Source organism: Protopterus annectens, chromosome 1.part2 (assembly GCF_019279795.1).
Source record: "Protopterus annectens isolate FY-2018-M chromosome 1.part2, PAN1.0, whole genome shotgun sequence".
Classification (NCBI taxonomy): Eukaryota; Metazoa; Chordata; order Ceratodontiformes; family Protopteridae; genus Protopterus; species Protopterus annectens.
The window spans coordinates 800,357,267-800,380,078 of record NC_056727.1 but is presented as its reverse complement, the minus strand read 5'-3'; positions in this window follow the sequence as shown (position 1 = coordinate 800,380,078).

Below are 22,812 nucleotides of genomic sequence, written 5' to 3'. Positions count from 1 at the left end.
GCTGTAACCCATTCAACAGTTTCATATCCTGCAGAGAGGGTGAGGCTCAACAGACTGTTCAGGTGCAGGCTCTGTTTGTTCTGCAGTTCAATTATGAAACATATAGGGGGACAATGTAATCCAAATGATGCCATGTTTTCAGCTTTGGAAGGAGCTGTTTACCCAGTCTACATGTGACATCTCATGGTATGATGATAGGGCCTTTTGTCAGTGGGAGGTGGGTATGTATGTATGGGCCTGTCTGACAGGATGTTGGCATTGTCAGACATTTACAGTTGGCCCTGACTCAGGACATATATGAGTGTGCATTGCTATTTATGACATAGCTGAGGGTAGTGTCATGGTTCTGTATGGACTCCTTCGCAAATAATCTTTCCATGACCTGGATTGGATAGTGTTTGCAGTGCACATTGTTTACTGATGATACTGATTTTGGGTTTTTTTTTCTTTGCTTTTCAACTTTCTATGACCAACCTAAGTATCTGTAGTACATATCTGATTATGACAGGGTTCCAATATATTATGCATGTGTCTGTTGCCATATCACTGTGTGCAGAAGTCAAGATTGGTGAATTGTGAGAGGTTCCTGGATTAACACATGCAACTGCCTGATGTCTGTGGCCAACTGCTGTACTCACACATGGCCTAAGTGTGTGAGCATGCCCAGTTTGGCCTTTCAGTATGTTGTTGCCTGACATTTGCCTCATTTATTCATGTGTGAGCATGCCCAGTGTAACCTTTCAGTATGTTGCTATGTGAAGTCCACTACATTTCTTGACGTGTGTGAACACACCCAATATTAACATTTATACTATACGTGTGTTGTAAATAGAGTTGTATTTTTAATGCAGGGCTCACCTTTGTGTCATAACTCTACAAGGATTATGCTGTGCCTGCGGGGTTTCCAGGAGACACTTTGCATAGACTTATCAACATTTATTCCTACAGGCTAACCAGTGAAATACTGTCATGGTGTAGTGGTTCAGTACTGTGACTATAGTGCACAGTATCCTGGGTTTGAGGACTGTCACTGCTTCATATTTTCATACTGGGCAGAGCAGACTGCTTAAGGAACAGTAAAGCAAATTTGACCATGTTAACCTGCTTTTGCCAAACTTGCACAAAATTGCTCAACGTTAACCAACATTGCTGAACACTGCCCAATATTGCTCAACATTGCCCAAAGTTGTGCTACTTAGTGTGTGCAATTTTGTTTACATATATTAAATAGTGGTAAAAGCTGTTTAGCACTGCTTTATATTGCTTAACACATGGCAATCATGCATCAGGTGGTGCTGCAGGGCTGCTTATGTCGGATGCACATATTACACTCCCTATACATGATTGAAAACAGGTAGTGTCAAGTTAGGCATCCCTTTTACTATATGTGTGAATCAGAGAGAGGTATCATTTCCAGGGTTCCTACTGAGCCAGTGTATATGCTATGCATTGCCTCTTTGCCAAGGCCAAAGCATACTGGACACACCTCTTTCTGCCTATTGGGGCAGGCTCAGGTTGTTCCTCCTCCGAATCACGCTCTGCCTGTGATGGCCTTGGCAATGGTGGGGGGCTGTTTGGCCCGGCCCTATGCTGCTCCTGCTGCAGTTGTTTTTGCAGGATCATATTATGTAGCATAGCACATACCATGACTATTTGGGTACATGTAGTTGGTGAGTACTGCAAGGCTCCACCAGATGTATCCAGGCACCGGAACCGTGACTTGAGCAGCCCAAACACATGCTTGATTACATTTCATGTTTGTGCATGTGTCTCATTATGGTGTTCCTGTTCAGGTGTGTGTGCATTTCTGATGGGTGTCATCAGCCATGGCTCGAGTGCATATCCAGCATCCCCCACTAGGTGACCATGAGGGATGTCCCCAGTGGCAAATGTCTGGTTCAGCTGTGTCAGATGCCAGACATGGGAATCATGGTAGCTTTCAGGGCAGCCAGCACACACATTCATTATTATGCCCTGGACATCACACATGACCTGGCAGTTGATGGAGGGGAAACCTTTGCAGTTATAGTAGACCCTACCCCGCTCACCAGCTGGTGCTTTGATGCACATGCGCATGCAGTCTATTGCACCCACTACCTCAGTGTATTCCGCTATTTGCTGGAAAAGATGCATATTGCTGGCCAATACCTCATGAGAATTCGGGAAATATACATGATCACCGACATGTGCTGACATGGCATTCAGGAACTGGTGCAGTACCCTGGATGCTGATGCCTGTGAAATCCCCATCATATCACCAGTTGGTCTCTGGAAGGTACCTGCTGCTAGTATTCTTAGGCCAATACATACCTTGGTTTCCACTGGGATGGGTTCCCTTCTGTTGGTTCTGTGTGTGAGGCATGGTCTGCACAGCTCAACAATTTGCTGCATGAGGTTTCTGTCCACTCTATAGTGCTCCACTATCTCCAGCTCATGTAGCCCCTGGTAGGTTACCCTGGGCCTGTACACTCTTCTCCATCTCTCACTGTGGCTTGCTCAGCAGCATTTGCATTGTCACCACCCTCAGCATGTTGCATATGTCACCTTATAACAGCAATGGCAGCCCCTAACATTTCTTTGTCTCAGTAAAGCTTTTTCAGTTTTCACTTCTATTAGCTTACTGCAGTGTTGCAGTGTCTCTGGAAAAAACATAGTGGAAAGTTGTTTGCAGAGTTTTAAGTGCTGGGCTGAGCTGGGCTAGTGTACTGCCTGTGTAATTGGCTGATTCTGATTGTTTTTACCTGCTAGCTCTGCTAGTTCTCCTTGGTTAACTTCCTACTATTTGTTGTGCTTCCTTTTCCCTTTCTGTTTCCACAGGGGGTAGTGCTGCGCAAACAAGCTCAAACACATGCACACCAACTCACATGCACGCACACATGCTTACACGGCCTAAGACTTGCTGACTCTGGCTTAAACGCGCGCACATAGGCGCAAACATGCTTACACAGGTTTCAACAACCTTAAACTTGCTTACTCCAGCTTAAACGTGCGCACACAGGCACACACACACACACACACACGGTTTTACTCGGTTTTACAGGTGCTCACACACGCGCATACATGTTGCAGGCACTTCTACAAGAAACTTTAGTGTTATCCACGGCATACACCTTCAATTTATTGCCTTTAGCTAGGATACCTGTTGACACGCCTCTTCCAGTGATGGGTAACTGACAGCAAACACATGCCACTCTGCCCCAATGAGCTTACATTCTTTCATACATACCCCCCTCATGATGTCACCTATCTTCTACTCTGATACTCCCCTTATCCTACTCTTACACTCCATGGACTTTGCTCATATGCCATGTGAAATTGGGATTCACTATCCTTACCCTCATTTGCATAGGATTGCCTACTAATGCTTGGTTACATCTCTTAGACTGAGATTCCCCCCTTAGCAACCTCTACTCAGTAGCCATGTTGTCTTCATCCTGCCATTCACTTGCATGGCAGATGTATATTTGTAATAAAATGCCTATTTTTGGCTTTTATTTATTTATTTTTTTTGTTTTTAGAGTGCAGCACTTTTGCGCAACGCTGCGCTACTCTTAAACTTCGCAGATCAAGGTAAAAAAAATTATTTTTTTTTTTATTTTGTAATGGGTAGAATTGCCAATGGCTGCATATCTGGCCATTGGCATGCTTCCTCAACTGGACGCATCCTTTATTTGGAGCTGTCACAGCTCCATTTTGCTATTTGCAGAACGGTACTCAGTTGACAACTGAGTACATTTCTGCAAATAACACTACTCTTACTTGGACAGGTTAGGGTTTCCTGGATCACAAATTTACCTCATTTGCATAACTTTCAGCAGCAAATGAGGTAATTTGCATAACCTACCCCTGTCCGTGTAAGAGGTGTTTTAGGAGCTCTCTTGCATGCCCCTGCTGGCTGTTCCTGGATCACTCGGCAGACATGTTGGCTGCATGGAGTCTTACTCTACTCTTAGAGTCCGTGCAAGCCTTCGTGAATCCGGCCCTAAGTCTTTGTGCATAAATAAATAAATGTATAAATACCACTAAGTATATTAAAATAATAGTAAATATGTGTGCGTATGTTTATATATATATATATATATATATATATATATATATATATATATATATATAGGTTTCTAACTCATAAAAATTGATAAAGCCAACATGCAACAAATCTTAGCAATACAAATAAATAATAATAATAATGAATATAACAATGTACTGTTTATACTGTTCCTTTATGAAAACATAAAAACCTACAAACATTCAAACATACAAAGCATCAGGCTTCATGCATAATACATGTTACAAAAATTGTTAACCATCCATACAACTAGTAATAAGCACCACTTTTAAGGATGCTTTACCAGTAAGGCAAATCCTACAGGTCCATAGGGGATCTTGTGAATTTAAATGCAGCTGCCACAGTAATTCCCTGGCTTCAAGAATGGTTTCCCAAGTGCCACCCCTGGGATTTGGTGTTACCTTCTCTAGCTCTCAGAATCTAAATAACTGATAATCTGTACAAAAAGGTGTGTTTATACAGTGCATTATTCATATTTTTCTATGGCTATCATAGTTATGTTCATAAATGTGCTTGTTCAAAGACCTCTCAGTCTTACCTATAGAGTAAGTTTCACAGGGGTCATATACAGCAATGTGCACAACTCCAGTGGAAGAATTACAAGTACCAACTCATTTTACCTTTGAATTTTCCTCACCCAAAATGATGAACTCGTCTTCCAAAATGTACGGGCACTGGTTGCATCGTCCATATTTTATCATCCTTTTTGTGGACATAGAATTCCTGAAGACTGGGTTTTCAAAAAGGCATGTTAAGTTTTTTTACCCTTTTATGCACAAATATAGGACCATTGTCTATAGCTGAGGAGACGTTCCCTTCATAATAAAGCAACGGCCAGTATTTGCACATTATTTTTCTGACTTCTTAGACTTTTAGTGAAGTCAAACAACAAAAGCAGCTTGCCTGATGTCAGAGTCTGACCTAAAATAGGATTAAGCCTTACATGTCTTAGCCTAACCACCTCAACTCTGACCTCATTCTTTAGGGTAATCTGCATAAAACATAATTTCCATTTTCTGGCATTCATGGACAAAGACAACTTCCTCTGTAATCATCATAGAGATTTGGACAAATTGCCCTTTTACCAAAGATTTCTTTTGGGACAGGGGATGGCAGCTCTGAAAGTGCAGACTTGAGTTCAAAAAAGTGGGCTTTCTATAAATGCTTGATTTAAATTGACCATCTTCCTTATAAATCATGACATCTAAATAAGTACAAAAATTATTATAAACAGTATATGCAAACTGAAAATAATTCATAGTGGAATTAATGTAATCAATAAATTCATGTAACCTAGAGTGTGACTCTTTCCACAAAATAAAGATATCATCAAGGAAGTTTGTATACATCAGCCAACTGTGCTTAAAATGGGAATTTGAAACACCATTTCTTCCAGTGCCCACATTGCAGTATTGGCACAAAGAGGAGCACATACAACACCCAGTGCCTCCCCCTGTATATGCTTATAGTATTATCAATCAAAATATACAAACTTTCTGTCAAGTACTAATTTCATGAGATTTATCAAAGTCATGTATTGTGTGGCTGTTACAGAACAGCACCCAGGTAGGGCCTCTGAGAAGCTATCCAAACCCTCCCCCAAAGGAATGCAGCCAAATAAATTGACAATATCAATACAAACAAGCAGTGCATTCTCCACATATATGTCAGGTGTAAATCATCTTAAGAAATCTCAAGAGTCCCTTAAAATGTATGATTACTCATATACAAAAGATTTCAAATTTTGACCAAGGGACACTGCCAATGGATAAGTCTTTGATTGCCTAGCAGACACAATTGCTCTCAAAGGTTGATCATATAAATTTGTGTGAAATTTTGGTATACCAAAGATCACAGGGACAGCAGGTGTCTTAATATAAAGAAAGTCAAACACATTTTTAAGTCTAAGGCCACCTAAAAGAAGTTCACCCAAATATAAATTGATTTTTTTTTTATATTCAGCTATGATCTCATTGAAATAAGCTTGTACATATTTACAGACACCCAACAATACATCAAGCATCATGTTGGAATAATCAATGGTGTTCATGAGAACTATGCCACTGTTCTTTTCAGGCTTCATTATTCTGATGGTGGCATCACCACTCAGTTTATACAGTAAGTCTCACTCATCTTTCTTCAAGTTGTGTTTAATTAAAACATAGAATGATTCTCTACTACGTTGGCTATATGTTGGTCAAAGGCCAGATTGCTGTCTGCATGTGTTACCAGATCTCTAACTGCTGGGTCAACTCTTAGGGGTCTCTTATAAATTTGCCTGGCTATATTTTTCCAAAAGGCACTGTAATGCAATTCTTTGCATTGAGTTTTAATCTTTGTCTTTGGCATCAGTCATTTATCTATGCTAGACTCTCTTGCAGGATGTTAGAGTCATATGGGGAATTTATGATTGCTCTCAATTTGCAGTCATCTGTGAACTTGGTGAGTAAGAGGCCCTTGACCTTAGCCTTGACCTCCAAAAAGTAGTTGGAAAACAGGAGTGGGCCCAGCATGGAGTCTTGTGGTACTGTTGGTGTAGGTGATCCTACCAATCCTGACTTCTTGAATCCTATCTCTTTGACAACTGGCAATCCAGTGTATTGTATAGGGATTCATGCCGAGTTAAATGTGTGGGATATTGTGTTGAATATGTTGGCCAGGTCTAGGTAGGCAGTATGCACTATCTTCCCTTCATTCATCACCTTAGCTACCTTCTCAAAGAAGTCCACCAGGTTAACTAGGCATGACCTTCCTTTCACAAAATCAAACTGAGATGGGTCTAGTGTATGTAGGTTGCCAATCTCTTTGTTGATTATTACAATGATAATTTGTTCGATGGTTTTGCATATTATACCAGTCAGACTAATGGGTCTGTAATTTCTGGGGTCAGTTGATTGTCCACCCTTGTGAAGGATGATAACTGTTGCCATTCTCCATTTTATTATTACGTAGCCTGTTTTGAGACTGTAGTTAAAAAGTGACTCAAGTTGTCCTGGTAGGTCATATTTCAGGCTGTTTAGGAGGCAACCTGGGATATTTTTAGGTCTCACTGAGGCTATATTTTTAGCCTTAGTGAGTGCCCCTATGACCTGCTCCCTGCTAATAGCTGGAGGTTGATGTTGGTATGGATTTCATAAGGGGTGGGGGTGGGGGGTAAAATTTGAATTGAATTTGTTCGACAGCAGATTCACTATGTCACTCTGTTCAGTGAAGGTGGTATAATTTACTACCAGTTCAGTACACTGTTGTCTGTTACCTTTCAGGATTTGGATATAGTTGGAGAAGACCTTGTGGTTCTGTTTAGCCTGAAAAGCCACCTTAGCCTTGTAATAATTGTCTTTGTTGGATTTACTTAGTCCTCTTTGTTTCCTATTTAGATTTATCAATGAGCTCTTGTCATTGTGAGAGTTGCTCTGTCTGACTTTGGCCATGATTTTTTTCCTTTTGTTATATATCCTGTTAGGATTAGGATTTCACCAGTGTGGTTTGTTTTTGGAGTTTATTTTGAGCTTACTTCTGGTAGGTATAGCAGCCTCTATGCAGCCATTTAATGTTTATTTAGTGATTCTGGGAATAATTCTGCATAGCCTATTGTGAACTTTGGGTTGGGCAGGGCACTGAATGTTTGACAAACTGTAGTGATGTAGTTTGCTTTAGAGTAGTTTCTAACTTTAACAAGTTGTTGTGGGTTTTATAAGTTGATTTTTGTTTCAAATGATATAGCTTTGTGATCAGACCTCACCAGTGAGGATGTGACATGGGGTGAGGGGGAGTGCAGTGCTCTCCCATATTGGTAAGAATACGGTCCACTATGCCTGAAACTCTGGTTGAAGTGACCATTAACTGATAAGACTAGTTGTGGTAATAAAGTCCAGAAAACAATTTGCCTGAAGATTTGTGGCAGTTTATGTTTCTCAGTCTATAGGGGGTAGCTAAAGTCTCCCATGAATAAAGTGTTTGGTTGGATGGAGAGTGCCTCTCATGGGTCTAGATAAGAGTTATGGAATTTTGAGACATTGATGGTGACATTAGCTTGCTAAGATATGGTAAGAACTTTATGTAAAGTGATTTGTAAGTGGATGAACTCCATGGTTTTATCCTATTTAACCAATCTTAAGGAATTATTGTTGCTAATATAGACCAAGACACCTCCACCTTTAGTCCCTGTCTGTGCTTCTGATGGTCTACGTGTGTGGAACTCACTGTAGCCTTGCACTACTGGCGTACTTTCTGTGGCTTTAAACCATGTCTCAGCAATAGCACATGTTTATATAGTCTCCAGAGTGAGGAGAGCTCAAAGGGTTTGGAGTTTCTTGTTAAGTCCCCTAGCATTGAACAGTAATATCTTTAGGTTCTTTGGGTTATATTTGCTACATCAGTAGGTTTGTCACTTGAGCATTGCCTATAAAAGGTACTAAGGGGTGGATAAAATTTTAGCCAAAATCTGGAAGCCCCTGAGGGGACAGGTGCAGGCCATCTTTGGCAAAGCAATGTGGTCTGTTGATCATGTTCTCCTAAGTTAGCAGATATTAAATCCCCCTGTATTGACACAAAAACTAAGCCAGTTGTTAAAATCAATAATTTTTTGTTCATGATGTGGCATAGGCAGAATGTTGTTCATTGCAAGGCTCATCCCAGTCTGAGGCACATATTTATAGATGTCCACAATAGCTGTCATTATTTAACCCAGAGAGGTATGCCTCAAATCATTTATGCCCACATGGACTATGTTTGAATCATAGTGGTACCTGTGGTGTCATGACTTGCATGAATGTGTACCTTGGGGGATCCTCACTCCAGATAAGCAACTCTCTGTAATCTTCTCTTTGCCCAGTCTAAGTGGGGCATCTGTGCGCCACACAATGGAGGACCATATAACAACAGTCCTGGGCAAATTGTTTGCTTGCCTTATGGACTTTGTTTTTGGGGGTTCATTGAGTGTAGGTGTATGTGTGGTGTTTGGTCTTGTTTTTGGTGAGCACTTTAGGGACTGCTGAGGATAGGCATTGTTGTTTGTAGACTTAGGAAATCTTTGAAGTTTGGGAAGATTACTTTATAATGTCTCAACATAACATGGTCTGTGTGTGCAGATACTATGTGTGGTGAATGTACTATGTGTGTTCTTGTCAACCCTGACTGTATGAAAGATTTTTGCCTGTGGTGAAATTGTGTATGTACATCTCTCACACACTGCGATGGTTTCTTTAAGGATTAAAATGTTGTCAGTGGGCATGAGGCATTTGCTACATTATATCAGAATGTCCATATCTACCAAACTGGCTATAGAGACATTTGGAAAATTTATATCCATGTTGTATGGGCCTGTCTTAGGGTGGGCTGTTAGGGTTTGAGGACTGTTTTTTACAGGGGTCTTCTAAAGTGGTCCCTTGGGTTAGGGACTAGTTGTATAGAGTTAGGAAAAATGTATTAGATAGTGTTAAGATATGTTATTAGTGTTATCTGATATGCAAGCTAGCTGCTCTGAGCTTGAGTTTATGCAATGTATCACTAAACTGCAGGTTATAGTCACAGTGTTAGTTTTATTGGTTAACATCTGTGTTTCCCATCTCATACAGACAAGGACACCACCTACTGCCACTAAATGGAATGTCCCAATCTTTTTAATGTAAAAGCACAAAAAAGATTGTTTCAGAGTGTATGCTGTCACAAAATAACTTTAACAAACTAGCTAGACAAGGCAAGTTCAAGTCAATCAGACAAATACTGAGACAGTTTGAGCAGATGCAGTAATTTTAGCCTTAAATACAGATAAATGCACAAATAAAGAAGAACCCATTAGTCAATCAGTAAAATAACTTCTGGACGTATGATTTTAAATACAAGTACTGAGCTTGTACCTGGTTGGCACATAATGAAAGGAAATAACTTCCAAGGTACAGGTGAGGATACCAAGAGTTTATAAACTTTGTGGGGAATCTGCCAAGAACCTCTCAAACATGCAAAATTTATACAAGCACTTAAAGCAAAGGAAGCTGTGTAGAGTCCCTTTAGTAGAGCCAAAATTGCAGGAAGACAACAATTAAGTACCAACAAATTTACCAATTATCACCTTACAAAGTAACACTGCCAGTAAAGCTTTTTAAAAGAGCATTTTCAGCAACCAGCAAACAGTACAATATCAGGGGTACTTGAAATATATTTAAAGTGCAAAAATTGGCAGACAAAACAATTAAATGAAGTGCAGAAAAGTAAAACAAATCTTTTATCTGCCAGGGGTGGCAGATGATTTATGCAGGACCCTCTCAGCATGTGGCAAGGATGCTAACAATCAATCTGTAAAACATATGTGTACAAGACATTAGAAAAAAAAAAAACAGATCGAAGAGCTTTTCCAAATCAGCCAAACTCCCACCAAGGCAGATTATAAATGCTATCACCTCTACATTTAACAATACTATCTCAGCTAAAAAACACAAAATAGTTTGCCTACAGAATATTCAAGCTGATGTAAAAAGCCAAACAAATCATAGGTTCATAGGTTCATACTAGGCTATCTGCCCGAGGGCATTTACAAGCCTAGCCCATAGTTTTGACCCCTTTAGTTTGGAGAAACTATGCCCATTATTTTGCTGTGCCTCTCTCGAGCAGTGACACCGAGGTAACCCCTGGGGTGTATCTGCGATCTCCCATCTATTGGTCAAGATTCCTCTTGAACAAGGCCAGCGAGGTGCTCTGCCTCACATAAACCGTGATTTTGTTCCACAGCATAGGGAGTCTTTGGGTGATGAATCTATCCCTCCAGCACGTCCTATTAATAACCATGTTGAGGTTTAAGTCTCTCGCCCTTGTGGCTCTGAGGGATCTAGATTTTTTGAGATGAAGCATGTTCATCCAATCTGGGTTTGACATGGCCTTGTATGTCAGGCACAGGTCACCTCTGAGCAAGCGGTAAGCAACTGAATATAACTGGAGTTCTTTCAGTCGGGCAGCATAAGACAGATTTTTGTGACCCTTTATCCTTTTGGTGAGGAACTTTTGTGGCCTCTCCAGCTGCTGCAAGTGTCGGGTCAGATACATTCCGAATGGGGCATAATCATTGGTCTGATGAGTGATGAGTATAGGGAGACTATGACCTCCCTTGATCTAGATGTGAATCCCTTCATGATAAGGTGGGCAATGTAGAAGGTCTTCCTAACTACTTTAGCAATATGAGTGTCGAATGAAAGGCTACTGTCAACCTGGGTCCCCAGGTCCCTGATAACTTCTTCTGTGATCAGGGAATTGACACCTATATGGTAGCTAGGGTAACCTTGTTTTTCCCGAAGGGTATGACTATGCATTTCTTGGCATTTAACTTTAGGCCATGGCTCTGGCACCAGTTATCCGTTTCTGTGAGACCCTTCTGAAGGATATCTGTGTCAGATGTGTTTTCGCCCAGTTTGCAGTCATCTGCAAACTTTGTCAGCCATAACCCTCCTGTGTTTGCTTGTACTTCAGAAAAGTAGATGCCAAACAAGAGTGGGCCCAGGACTGAGCCCTGTGGGACACCACTTGTGACAGGCTTTGAGTCTGACATGGCGCCAGCAACTCTGACCCTGTGGGTTCTGTCACTCAGCCAGTTTGCAACCCATCTTGTAATGTATGGGTTTACATTTAAGTTGATGAGTTTTCAATGATACCCGAGTGGGGTATTGTATTGAAAGCCTTTGCCAGGTCTAGGTAGGCTGTATGGACTGCCTTTCCAATGGCCTTGGTGACTGTTTCAAAAGTCAACCAAGTTTAAAAGGCATGATCTGCCTTTGACAAAGCCAAACTGGGTTGGATCCAAAGTCTGCAAATTCCCTATGTCTTTATTTATGAGATCCATTATGATCCTCTCCATGGCTTTGCAGATAAGGCTTGTCAAGCTAATGGGACGGTAATTTCCAGGGTCGGTGGAGGCAGAGTGGGACCACAGTCGCTGTCGCCACTCCTGATGCTGATCCGGAGGTGAGACTAAGATTAAACAGCTGTCCTAACTGTGGGTTTAATTCCTCGTTGAGTTCATGGAGCACACAGGGGACACCATCAGGTCCCATGGATGCTGTGTTCTTTGCCTTGGAGAGAGCAGTTCTCACCTGGGCGTTAGAGATGTTTGGGGGGCTACAATCATTTGGTATAGATATCTCTCCTTTGGGGGGGGGGGGAGAAGTTTGCACTGAACCTGTCAGCCAGTATGTTGGCAATGTCTGTAGGATCAGTAATCTTCACATCATTTTGAACTAATTCTGAGCATATCTGGGAGTTTCCTCCTAGGTTTCTGACATAGCTAAAGAATGCCTTATGTCTTTAGATTCCTTAGCTATTTTTCTCTCAAAATTAGCTTTGGATGATTTTATGAGAGCTCTTAGCTTTTTACTTATAGTGATCAGCGGTGTCTTACCTTTTAAGGATTTTGCTCTATCTTGTAGTAGCTTTCTCCTTTTGTTGTAGAGTTTGTTTATGGCTGGGGTCCACCAGAATGGACGCTTGCCTTTGGTGCAAAGAGTCTTTGTTTTGCTTGGGATTGCCTGATCCATGCAGCCCTACAGGTGCTGGTAGAAGGCATTTGTAAGTGATTCAGCGGTTTGAGTAATGTTTACCGCCAGCTCGGGGGCCTTAAAGGAGACCACACTAGTCTTTAGAAGTGTGAAGTCAGCTTTCGAGAAGTTCTTTACTGTGGTCTTTTTATTTGGGATGAGGACCTCCAGCGAGATTAGTTTGTGATCTGATCTCACCAGTGAGGGTATACTTCGGTGTTGAACATTGTGCTCCCATGTTCGTGATGATGAGATCAAGTATGTTTTCTCCTCTTGTGGGGATGGTGACTAGTTGTTCCATGGCATTTGAGTTTATGAATTCCAGGAACTTTTGGGCTAGAGTGTTTGGGCTTGAGTAGTGTTCCCAGTCTATATTAGGGTAGTTGAAGTCACCTAGTATGATGGTGTTGAGATACATTTATCCCTCCAGTGTTTTCAGGAAGGCCATGTGAGGTTCCTGAGTTTGCGAGGTGGCCTGTAACATGCTACAAATTGCAGAGCAGTCTTGCCTATGGTTAATTGCACCTGGATGGTTTCCGATGCATGTTGCCACCAATCTTGAGGTGTGGGTGTCCTTGATGAATATGGATACCCCACCTTTCTTGGTATTGTCCGGATTTTGGGCGGAACGCATGATATGAGGTAAAACCTGATAGTGCTGGGGTGCTCTCAGGAGCCTTGAACCAGGTTTCTGTCACAGCACAGACATCGATGTTCTCCATACTGAGAAGGGCCTCGAGTGCGTGCATCTTGAGGTTGAGACTTCTGGCATTGAGCAGCATTACCCTTAGTTTTTTTCTTTGTTGTGTTCTAGGGTGGTAAGTTTAGAATTTGAGCCTTGCCTAAAAAAGGCACTATGGGGGTGGCAAGAGCCTTTGCCAAAATCCGGAATCCCAGGGGTGACAGGTGCAAGCCATCCCTTGCAAAGCAGTGTGGCTTGTCCAGCATGTCATCCCAGGCAGACAGACATTGGATCCTCTTTGAATGACACCAGAGTTTAACCCAATTGTTAAAGCTGATCATCTTATCTCTGTATTGTGGCATCATTCTTGGTGAAGGTAGGATACTGCTCAAGGTCAGGGTCATACGTGCTTGGGCTACATAATCAGAGAGCTCCTCTATGTCTCTTTTCATGTAGTCCAAGGAGGTACGTCTCAGGTCGTTGCGTGGACAATGATTGAGTCGTACTTGTACCTGCTGTTGAGAGACCTGAGTGCATGCGTTATGTGGCGGATTCTAGCGCCCGACAGGCAGCTTACTGTGACCTTCTCCTTACTCAGTCTGGTGAGTGGGACGTCAGTGTGTCTGACTATGGAGTCACCAATGACTAGTGTGTCTGGCATTGTGTTTGGCCTTAAGGGCTGTGACTGCTTGACACTCTGACTGTGTGGTCTATGTGTTGCAGGTGTTGTGTTCTGAGGTGGTAGTTGTTTGGGTGTCTGCTTTGGTGGCCTCTGCTGTTTTGGTAGATTTTTGATCAGAGCCTCGTATGTCTTTGTGTGTTTATGTGTATGATTTGAGGTTGTGATGGTATTATGTGAGATTGGGTCTATAGTGTGTGTGGTTACCTTCTCCTCCTGTCTGGTCTTGCCAGTCCTATGTTGAGAGAGCTCAGCCTCCAGTTTGGCCGTATAGTTGCATCTCTCACATGTATTTGTGTTTTGTGGGAGGAGGAGATGGTTGTCTGTGTACATGAGGCAATTGTAACATTGCCTCAATATTCCCAGGTTCACCAGCTGAGCAGGAGAGGACATTAACAACTGATCCCTCGACATGCTAGAAGGAATAGACAGAAAAACTTAAAAAAAGGTTCTGGGGATGTGGCATAGGCAGACAGACACTACAGCTTCTCACCCACAGTATGTCATGCCAGCTTTTGAGTCAAAATAGCCAGGAATATGCTTTGGATCAGTGATACATAGACTTAAACAATAAACAGGACAGCAGTCAATCTATAAAAGAGAACTGTACAAATTAGAAAAAAAAAACAGATCCAAGAGGTTTTACAAATCATACAAGATCCTGCATTGGCAGATTATAAATGCTGTGTTATCTACTTTTTGCAATACTGTTTCAGCTGAAGAACAAAACAATTTGCTTACATAATTTAAAACAATTACAACATAAAAGTAATTACAATATACATATGCATTGTTACAGACTCAATTACAGGTAGTCTTTGTGGTTTGAATAGTCTGTGTCCTTCCCCAAACTAGTAGTTTTCTAGCTTTTTGGATGCTTAAACAAATGACAAAAGTCAGGCCTGATCCTGCCTAAAGGCTGTCACGTAATCTATTTAGAAGACATTCCATCACAGTGTATATGGAGTTTGCATGTTTTGCATATGTCTGTAGATCTTATATCCAGGTACTCTGATTATCTGCTAGTTCCCAGAAACATGTTGGTTGATTGGCTTCACTAAAGCATCCATATATATTACATTTACCCCTGCCCTTGTGACCCTTCTTGTTGCTGAATAAAAGTCTGAGGTCTAGTTCACTTATCCGATTATCAAATGAACATATGAAAGTAAATAAACAGACAGAGAAATAAAGTTCTTACATCACTAAGCAGCAATTGTGGAGTATTTCTTACATTTCTGCTTACAATCTGAGGATTCAGAAAACAGGCAAAATGTATAAGGATGATGCACTTGAAAATGTGCTGATATGCTTTGCAGTGTCCTTCTGGATAAATCCACAAAACAGCCACTTTAAGAGACAATGGAATTACTGGCACTGGAGAGCCAGGCAAATATTTCATTGTTCTTTACTAAAAAGGTATAGTCAGTAAATCTTAATGGTTTACCTAATTTCATAATCATGCTACTGCTGTAGGTAGTTTATTATGTTATTTGTTTTAGTTATTAATTTGATGAGTAAGATATTTGAGGTGTACACAGTCAAAGAGAGTGCTACTGATAGATCCATATTTGCAAGTGCATGTGTGTGAGTGATGGGCATATCGTTGCTGAAGTGTTTTATGGTTTTATGGTTAAAGCAGCACTTTTTTTGTTTTTGTTTTTATGGTTCCATGGTTAAAACAGAACTGTCCAAGGCCATGAATACAGCTTCTATGGGACCTGGCAATATCTCTGGCTGTGTTCTACATGAGCTACCTAGTGAACTGGCATCTCACCTGTGTGCCCTGTTCAATCACAGCCTCACCTCAGACTTTGTCTCTACCGAATGGCACACTACTGCAGTCATCCCTCTCCAGAAAGGAGGAGTGACTAGAGACTCTGGGAATCATCGCCCCATTAGCCTGTTGAGTTTGATATGCAAAGCTAAGGAATGCATCATCATGGACCTAATAAACAAGGATATAAGGAATCTCCAAACTCTGGATCCCACACAGTTTGGTTTTTTGAAGGGTAGATCATGCCAGTTCAACTTGGTCGACTTCTTTGAATCAGTCACCAGAGCTGTGGATGAAGGCAAGGTGGTTCATACAGCCTACCTTGATCTGGCCAAGGCCTTTGATACCATTCCTCACTCAGGAATCATAGAAAAACTCAATAAGCTAGGCATCAACCCCTATATCACCAGGTGGGTTGCAAACAGGCTCACAGATAGAACCCACAGTGTGATAGCAGCTGATTCCAAGTCAGACTGCCAACCAGTCATGAGTGGAGTCCCACAGGGTTTGGTCCTGGGTCCTCTCCTGGTAGTTCACTGAACACAGAAGGTGTAATGAGAGATCTGAGAAGACAGGTTGACAGCAACCTCTCTTTTGACCACCACATTGCCACTGTGGTCAGAAAGCTCTTCTATGGGGCACATCCCATTACTAAGGGTTTTGTATCCAGGAAGAAAGAGGTCATTGTCTCAGTCTACTCTTCCCTCATTAGGCTAATCATCGAGTACAATGCCCCATTTGGCATGTACCTCACTAGACACCTGCAACAACTGGAGAGGCTGCAAAAGTACCTCACAAAGAGAATCCTAGGCCTTAAACATGTGTCCTATATGGACAAACTTAAAAAACTCCAACTATTCTCTGTCTCATATCACCTACTTAGAGGCAATCTCTGCTTGACTTACAAAGCCATGTCTGACCCAAGTCTGTTACAAAATGCTACATCTAAAGAAATCCCATTCCCTCTGCACTACACACTCCAGAGACCTCAACCTCATTACCACAATCAACAGAACGTGCTGGAGGGACAGGTTCATAACACAGAGGTTGCCCATACTATGGAATAGGTGATGATACATCACGTACGGTGGGTGTGATTTGTGATTTGGGGACATGAATAGTTAGTACTCTCGCCTTTGACAATCACATTGCCAATGTTGTTGGATACACCTTCTATATAGCCCACCTTATCCCATAGGGTTTCACATCTAGATCAAGTGGGCTCATTGTACCCCTATACTCATCAGGCCCATGCTTGGATACAATGCCCCATTTCGGATGTACCTTACCCAGCACCGGCAGCAACTGTAATGTCCACAAAAGTACCTAACCAAGTAGATCTAGGGACTCACACAGATGGTATGCGCAGTTTGGCTATGGTGACCCCAGCTCTCCTCAGTCACTTACTGCCTACTCGGATGCGATCTGTGCCTGTTGTTTAAAGCCAGGTCCATCACAGCATTAATGGACAGGGCCAACCTCAGGATATCAGAGTCCCTTACAGCTACACACTCCAGGGACGGGAACATCAGCACTGATATTAATAGGACATGCTGGAGGGGCAGATTCCCATCCCAGAGGCTCCACTCACTCTGGAATGAGATCTCAGTCCCACACACGCATAGACCCCCACTGACCACCTACAGGTGACATCTTGACAAGTGGATGGGTGATCGTATGTTTACCCCTGTGATATGTTCTGGGTCCCTGCTAGACAGAGGCACAATAAAATAAACATATGTAGGATATCTTGTGTGACCTACTATTCACAGGCACAGTGTAGTAATCTAGCAGGGTTTCGAAAGCCAAACACACTCTGGGTAGGCTTATACATGCCCTAGGGCAGATAGCCTAGTATCAACCTCTGAACCTGTGATAATGTTTGGGATGCACATTGTTCATTGATGGTACTGATTGCAGGTTTTGTTTCTTCTTTGCTTTCCCATTTTATATGAACAACCTAAGTATCTGCATAACATATTTGATTATGACAGGGTTCCACTATATTATATATGTGTCTGCTGTCATATAACTGTGTGCACAAGGCGGATTGGTGAATAGTGCAAGGTTCTTGGGTTAACACATGCAACTGACGGATATGTGTGGCCCATTGCTGTACTCAGACATGCCCAAAGTGTGTGAGCATGCCCAGTTTGGCCTTTCAATGTTTTGTTGACTGACATTTGTCTCATTTATTCGTGTGTGTGCATGCCCAGTGTGACCTTGCAGTATGTTGCTGTCTGAGGTCCACTACATTTGTTGATGTGTGTGAACATTACCAGTATTAACATTTATATTATATGTGTGTTGAAAATCAGGTTCTATTCTTACTGCAGGCCTCACCTTTGTGTCTTAACTCGACAGGGATTATGCTATGCCTGCAAGGTTTCCATGAGATACTTTGCATAGACTTTTTAACATTTCTTCATGCAAGCTGACCACTGTCATGGTTTAGTGGTTCTGTACTATGACTATAGTGCACAGTATTCTGGGTTTGAGGACTGTCACTGCTTCATATTTTCATACTGGGCAGAACAGACTGCTTCAGGAACAGTGAAGTAAATATGACCATGTTTACCTGCTTTTGCTGAACTATGCCCACATTTTAACAAACTTGCACAACATTGCTCAGTGTTAACTAACATTGCTGAACAGTGCCCAATATTGCTCAACATTGCCTAAAGTTGAGCTACTTAGTGTGTGCAATTTTGTTTACATATACTAATTAGTGGTAAGAGCTGTTTAGCACTGCTTTATATTGCTTAACACATGGCAATCATGCCTCAGGTGGTGCTACAGGGCTGCCTATGTTGGATGCACATTTTACACTCCCTATACATGTTTGTTAACAGGTAGTGTCAAGTTAGGCATCCCTTTTATTATATGTGTGAGTCAGAGAGAGGTATAATTTCCACGGTTCCTACTGAACCAGTGTATATGCTATGCGTTGCCTCTTTGCCAAGGCCAAAGCATACTGGGCACGCCTCTTTCTGCCTACTGGGGCAGGCTCAGGTTGTTCCTCCTCCGAGTCACGCTCTGCCTGTGATGGCCTTGGCAATGGTGGGGGGCTGTTGTGCCCGGCCCTATGCTGCTCCTGCTGCAGCTGCTTTCACAGGATCATATTGTGTAGTATAGCACATACCATGACTATTTGGGTACATGTAGTTGGTGAGTACTGCAAGGCTCCATCAGATGTGTCCAGGCACTAGAACCATGACTTGAGCAGCCCAAACACACCCTCGATTACTATATTACACTGCTGAAATTCTGCACTACAAACCTTTTTTTACTACAACATTTCATACTGGTTCATAGCTAATTGCCTAGCTCAGAAAAATAACTCAGCTGGCAGTTCAAAAAATAAATTTAGGCAACATTAACAGTGACTAAAATTACCATACAAGAAATTAACTTGATGTTAGTGCATACTTTTAACTAGCTATGATGACCATATTACTAAATCTATAGCATTCATACTATGCTATGCCATTCACTTAATTCCACAATATGGCATTCATTATATAAAAATAATTAAAAAAATATATATATATAAAAAAATATACAATCTAACTATGACCTTTAAGGAGAATTGAGGCTGAATATTCTGGTATCATGTTTACTAATGTAAATTACTATTAGAGATGAATATTATTCATACTATTAATATAAAATTAATATATAGATTATATAAAAATAGTTTTTGTGTTACATAGCTAGAAGAGCAATTCTGTCATCTAGCTAAACTGGTCATCATAGCTAGTTAAAAGTATGCACTAACATCAAGTTACTTTCTTGTATGGTAATTTTAGTCACTGTTAATGTTGCCTAAATTTATTTTTCAAACTGCCAGCTGAGTTATTTTTCTGGGTGAGGTGATTAGCTATGAACCAGTATGAAATGTTGTACTAAAAAAAAAGTTTGTAGCGCAGAATTTCAGCAGTGTAATAGTAATTCTTTATAGGCAACCATATTATTTCATATGCTTATTTGTTCTTGTTGTTCAAAGTATACATATCAGCATACTTTACTTTTAAACCATAGCTTAGGGTTGCCACCTTTTCAGCGGGCCAAAGCGGGACATGGGGTGTGGTCAATATAACACTGGCAACACCCTCTACCATGACATTACCACAGGAGCGGTGAAGGAGATGCTGTTATGGGTACGATGGATGGCTGTTGGAGTGGCTAGCTAGCTGGCTAGCTGGCTGCTTGAGTGCCTGGTTGGATGGCTGCTAAAGTGGCTAGCTGGCTGGATGCTGGAGTGGCTAGCTGACTGGCTGGCTGGTTGCTGGAGTGGCTAGCTGGTTGGTGGGAGTAGAATCTGGATGGATGAATGCTGGATGGATGGCTGGCTGAATGGATAGATGGCTGGCTGAATGGATAGATGGCTGGATAGATGGCTGGCTGGATGGATGGCTGGATGGATGGATGGATGGATGGATGGATGGATGGATGGATGGACAGATGGATGGCTGAATAGATGGATGGATGGATGGATGGATGGATGGATGGATGGATGGATGGATGGATGGATGGATGGATGGCTGCATGAATGGATGGCTGGCTGCATGAATGGATGGCTGGCTGGAAGAATGAATGGATGGCTGGCTGGCTGGAAGAATGGCTGGCTGGCTGCATGAAGGGATGCATGGCTGACTGGCTGGCTGCATGAATGGATGGCTGGCTGGCTGGTTGGAAGAATGGCTGGCTGGCTGAATGGATGGGTGGCTGACTGGTTGGCTGGTTGAATGAATGGATGGCTGGCTGGTTGAATGAATGGATGGCTGGCTGGTTGAATGAATGGATGGCTGGCTGGTTGAATGAATGGATGGATGGCTGGCTGGCTGGCTGGTTGGAAGAATGGATGGATGGCTGTATGAATGAATGGATGGCTGAAGGACTGGCTCGTTAGAAAAAAAAAATCTCGTTTTTTTTTTTTTTTAGCGGCTGTAGAAGCGCTTAAAACAAAGTGCTCCTACAGCTGTGATCTTTGCAGGGCTCTTCCTGCCCCATTCCCCACCCCTTTCATGAATTGCAGCCAATTGCTGCATGAATTACAGCACCCGGACCTAACAGTCAGCAGCTTTGCCTGCAGGTCTGAGTTGGTGACGTAACTGAATTGCAGCGGAAAAGCCGGAAGTAATTGCGGCTTTTCCACGGCAATACAGTGCGATTGAAAAGCGGGGCTTTTCAAGTCCCACTACTTTCCACAGCGGGCAACAGGATGAGGTAGCTCAACCCGTGAGTGTCACGCTGACAACGGGATGGGTGGCAACCTTACCATAGCTTCATTCTTCCTTGTTCATGGTTGTCAGCATTGTTTTAGTTTTAAACAGTATTTTTTCATAGCATGTGTAGAACAGGAAGGGTTAACTGTTGTTGCTGATGTCATCACAGCATGTGAGCTGACAGGCTCAAGCACTTCCTGGTATTTTATTTAACTGAAACTTGTACCTTGAATGTTTGCATCTGAAGAAGTTTGATTTTATTTAATGAAAAGTGCTTTATGCACTTTAAAACTACTGGTGGCTTTCTGAAGCCATTTTTTTCCCTATTTTAGTAGTTTATTCCGTGTTTTTTTGGCTAGATATGAAAAATGTGCCTAGAAATAAAAGACTGAAATCCTGGACTGGTACTGTTTACTCTGGTATTGTATGGCATTGTTAGAGTTGCAGTTGCTCTGAATAATAAGGTATTACTTATCACTGTCATCCACACTGTGCTACATAATAAAACTGTCTAGGATACCCTGTATAAGAGCGTTGTAATTACAAGGTCACATTGTAAAACTACGGAGACTTATAGACAGAAATCAGAGAAAAGATATACAGCAATATCTATTTATTTAACATTTGTTAACTGGGAAAGTCTGACTTGGAATGAAGCCAATTTTCAGCGGAGGCCTGGGGAGAAAGGCTCCAGATGCATGTCTTTGTAATGTGGGAGAAAACCCACATGAATGCAGGGAGGACATGCAGACTCCACACAGAAGGCACCCCAGCCAAGTATCGAACCAGAGAACCTCTTGCTGTGAGGTGACAATACTGCTGCACCACTGTGCTGTCTATATAACACACTCAACTGTGATATACACTGTTTTATTTTTAGCAGACACAGCCATGGTTCGAATCCTTGGAGTGGTAGTAAACTGTATGCAGAATCATACCCCACAAGTGTACAGAGTTTTCCAGAATGTCCAGTTAATTGGCCCATATCTGCTGGCTGTTACCCTGTCCCCCTGGAATATCAGCGTGTAGGCAGAATTTAATGTTGCATAACTGACTGTCAGGCCTGTACATATTTGGAAAATGTCAATGAAAACAAACCTGTCATTGTACAACTCACCAAAGGTTTATGAGGGCAACAGTCAAAGTATGTCCTGGTTTTACCTGCATGTTGTCAAGACATGCCCAGAGTCTGTGCAATAAGAGATGGACAGATATATGCATAACATCAACCTGGAATCTGTGAATATGTGTAGATACAGTCAGGTAGTGTTAGCAAACAATACCGCCACAGGTATACCAGGTAAGAGGTATCTACTGCAGGTAAAACTCAGTTCATGTATATAGTTGTCTACATGCATGCTACTGCCCAAACTAAGGCCATAGGATAGTGTAATAATACTTGTAAGGTACAGATCACAGCACTGGCTAGGAAAGAAATGAGAAATACAGGGATATACAAGTTGTTAATTGACATCTTTCTCTACCCCCCCACTATATTTGCAACAATAAACTAAATACATGGCTCAATGGGTATGTGTTGCATTAAATCTACTGTTGGGACATATATATTCCCCTCCTGTAATATTTAAATTTGTTTCTATGCATGTGGCATGTCAAAATACTCCCACATTGGTGGCATGCTGCCATCAGTGTACCTGCATGCTGTTGTAATGGCCACTGTGGTTCCATATATGCATGTGTTCTGCTTGCTATGCAACTGTTCCATATCTGGTGTTTCAGGTTAATGGGAATATCTATGCATGCTGTTATACCTAATCCTATTGACTATTACTAACCCACATATGTTGTAAAATTGAAACACCATAGCACATTTGAGAAGGCCAGTCCCAGCGGACCTACC